The sequence below is a fragment of the Chaetura pelagica genome, unplaced genomic scaffold, assembly GCF_000747805.2.
Source record: "Chaetura pelagica isolate M959 unplaced genomic scaffold, ChaPel_1.0 scaffold147, whole genome shotgun sequence".
Lineage (NCBI taxonomy): Eukaryota > Metazoa > Chordata > Aves > Apodiformes > Apodidae > Chaetura > Chaetura pelagica.
This window is the reverse complement of record NW_009954194.1, coordinates 1,213,909-1,217,055: the sequence shown is the minus strand read 5'-3', so window position 1 is coordinate 1,217,055 and position 3,147 is coordinate 1,213,909.

Here is a 3,147-nt window from a genome sequence, read left to right as displayed (position 1 = left end):
TCTTTCCATCAACATCATGTTCAATTAGCTCAGAAAAGGTTACTTTTACCTAGACTTGGCATGATAAATCTTCCTGCAGTAAATTAAAAATTAATGGGAAATTATTTATATATCCCCTCCTCTTCTGGTCTCATCAGCGAGTGGGTTGTAGTAAGTCTTAACAGTAGCAAAAGTAGAAAGTGCTTGGGCTGTCACATGAGGCACCTGCTGGGCTATAAACCCATGGCAGACAGTTGCAAAACATCCCTAACCAGAGATAAGAATGTTGTTGTTATTATTATTACCTGAATTCAGTTAAAACTTAGCTTAGTATTGGCAGGGATACTCCAGTTAATCATTACTGAAACAGAACCCAGCCTTTGTGCTGCTTTGTCCTCAATTCTGAGTCCAGCCAGGAAAGAGCCCAGCCCCCATGGGTGCAGATGGAGCAGCACCCTCAGTGCAGTGACTGTGCTATCCTCCATGGTGTAACAGCATTCATGGTGGGCACCACTTGGAAGAGCAGTGCTGGAAGAGCACCCAGAGGAGGAGAGCATCAGCCATTCCCTGGGCCTGCTTGAGCATCTCGGAACTGAAGGAGGAATGACTGCAGGAAAAAAATCTCCCAAGGGCTGCATAGGAGCTCTGTCACCAGAGACCAAACATTTCCCAGCAACAAAAAGCTGGATGAAGAGTGAAGAAATATAATACATCATTGGTAATGGTGAATTTTTCTTCCTGGTGTGATTGTTGGGATTTTTGGTCACCCCTAGCAATTTTTAAGCCTTAGAAAAGGTTAATGCTTGGAAAGAAGTATGCCCTTTCTAGAAGATTTCACCATGAATGCTGCAGCCAAAACTGCAGTCATGGGAGAGTGAGATTAGCCAGCTCCTCTGACTGCTTTTAGCACACACCAGCAAGGCCCTCCAAACACCCACAATTTTGTGATGCTCTGCAGATGCAGGGAATTTAAATCCAAATTCAGTGCTTGAATGGAATATTTGGAATATGCATGTGCTACTGATACTACAGCAGTCTAGCATAATAAAGATATGTATTTTATGTTTATAATTTTTCCTGTCATGTATACAGCACCTCAACAGGCCTCAACAATACAACAGCTCTTGTTACCAAATGAAACAGAGGAAACCATTTGCTATAAAAAACATTGTTTCTTGAATTGTTCCTGCCTGTAAAATTCACAATGTAGCCTCAGGTTAACTTTTCTGGCAAATACTACTGGCAGTTTTCTGGCAAAATTACTAATCCAATAAAAGGCTGAGTAATGTTGGATTTTGACCTGTCAGATGTAACATTTTAATTTTCTGCAGACAGGGTCAACAACAGCAGGTTCTGTGGACAATACGCTACTTGTAAGCCACGGGTTTGCATCACGTATTTTGGGTAAGTCTTTCATGGAAATAGCAGAGGAATAACAGAAACTCAATCTGTGACCTGTAGGACCTTGGACAATAGCACACATCAAAGGCTCGTGTCCAAGTTGCAAGCAGCATGGATAAGACTAGCACTGGTGTCACAGGTTCCTTAAACTTCTGCAGGTTTGCCTCTGCTCTTTGTGTTTCCTCTAACAAAACTACTGTACTTAACTCTGGTTGCAGACAGCATGTGAAATGACACCAGTACATCCAGAATTTATTAACATACTATGTAATGTGCTGTTTTCCTTCAGCTCTCTTTAAATGTTTCTTTATCTGGAATCCTAGGTAAGTCCTCAGAGATACCGAGGACAACACTTGCTGATTAAAAGAGATATGAAGTTCAGGCAAAGCCATGCACATTGCTCTTCTGGCTTATTTCCCCAAAGGAAAATCAAGCTGCAACATATTTCTCTTTTCCTCCATCCCCACAGTATTTATTATAAGAGGTTTCTGCTCTATTACTTGCAAACAAGGCATCTACCATCATCATATAGCCCTTCTGGCTGAGAATGACCATCCAGGGTTACTGGTGAGTTAACCCCATGCCTTCTTCAAGACTACTTAGCATGACAATTGCTGTTGTTTTGCTTCTACTCACTATTTCTTAAGTGCTTACTATCCCAGGTCTTGCACTGCTGATCCAAAATGCCAACAGCTTTCCTTCTCAGGGTGCTCCATACTGCTGCTTGCAGCTAAGCACTGCAAGGCTTTGGTTAGAATGTTGCGTGCAGTCAAACACGTCCCTCATATATCCTGAGGCACTTGTCTTTCCCCATTAGCAGATTATATCTAATGAATTAATAATGAAAAAATGTAGGCTTTTGACTAAACCGAAGCCTTAGGCATGACTGTTTGAACATTTCATTCCATATTTGATCCACTTCTTCATATGAATGGCCAGTAAACAAAATGTCTAGCAGCAGGTACTATTAGTTAGTATTATTGTTATAGTATTATTGCTCTTTGATTTTTCAAAAATTCTGAGCAAAGGATGAAATTTTTATAAGTTCACCTTTGTGATAGCTGTGGAGTATTCTGACAGCATTTGTCCTGAATTCCTGTCTTACCTACAATGGCAAGCACAAATAAAGTTTAGCTAGGAGGCATATGAGAGGGACTCACCTCTGTCTATAGAGGCTTCCCTGGAGCAGGGTGTGTGGTCTCTAAGGCAGGATGGATACTGCAGACCTGCTCAGCTGTCAGCCAAGTCTAGAAGTCAGAAGAAAATAAATTATTTCTTTAGTGTGACATACAGATTTGAGTGAATTAAGTGTGGATGTAGAAGACATGAAACTATTTTAATTGTACAGAAAAGGGTAGTCACTCCATGTGCATTTTACAGCTCCACACACAATGGTGGCTGGAAATGCCAGCTTGTTGCTGCATCCATTGCTCAAAGATTTTGAGATGCTGACCACAAAAGAGGCACATGAATTTCCTCATGCTTGAAAAAAAGCTATTTTTCTAACTCTTTTTCCAAGCTGAATCCTACCTGGCAGCTCACCCGACAGAGTTAATTGCATAGCAGCTTCTCAGTGGGAAGTCTCCTCAAATCTCAGTGAAGAAAACTGGTTTCTGGAAAGCTTTGTTCATATGTGCTTCTTATTGCCAGTCATGCTGGCTGAAATGTTTGCTAAACTCCTGCAGAAGTTGTGTTGTATTCATGAAGCAGACTAAAAGATACGACACTTCTTTAAACTGACAAGGAGTCTGGAAAGAGAACTGTTGA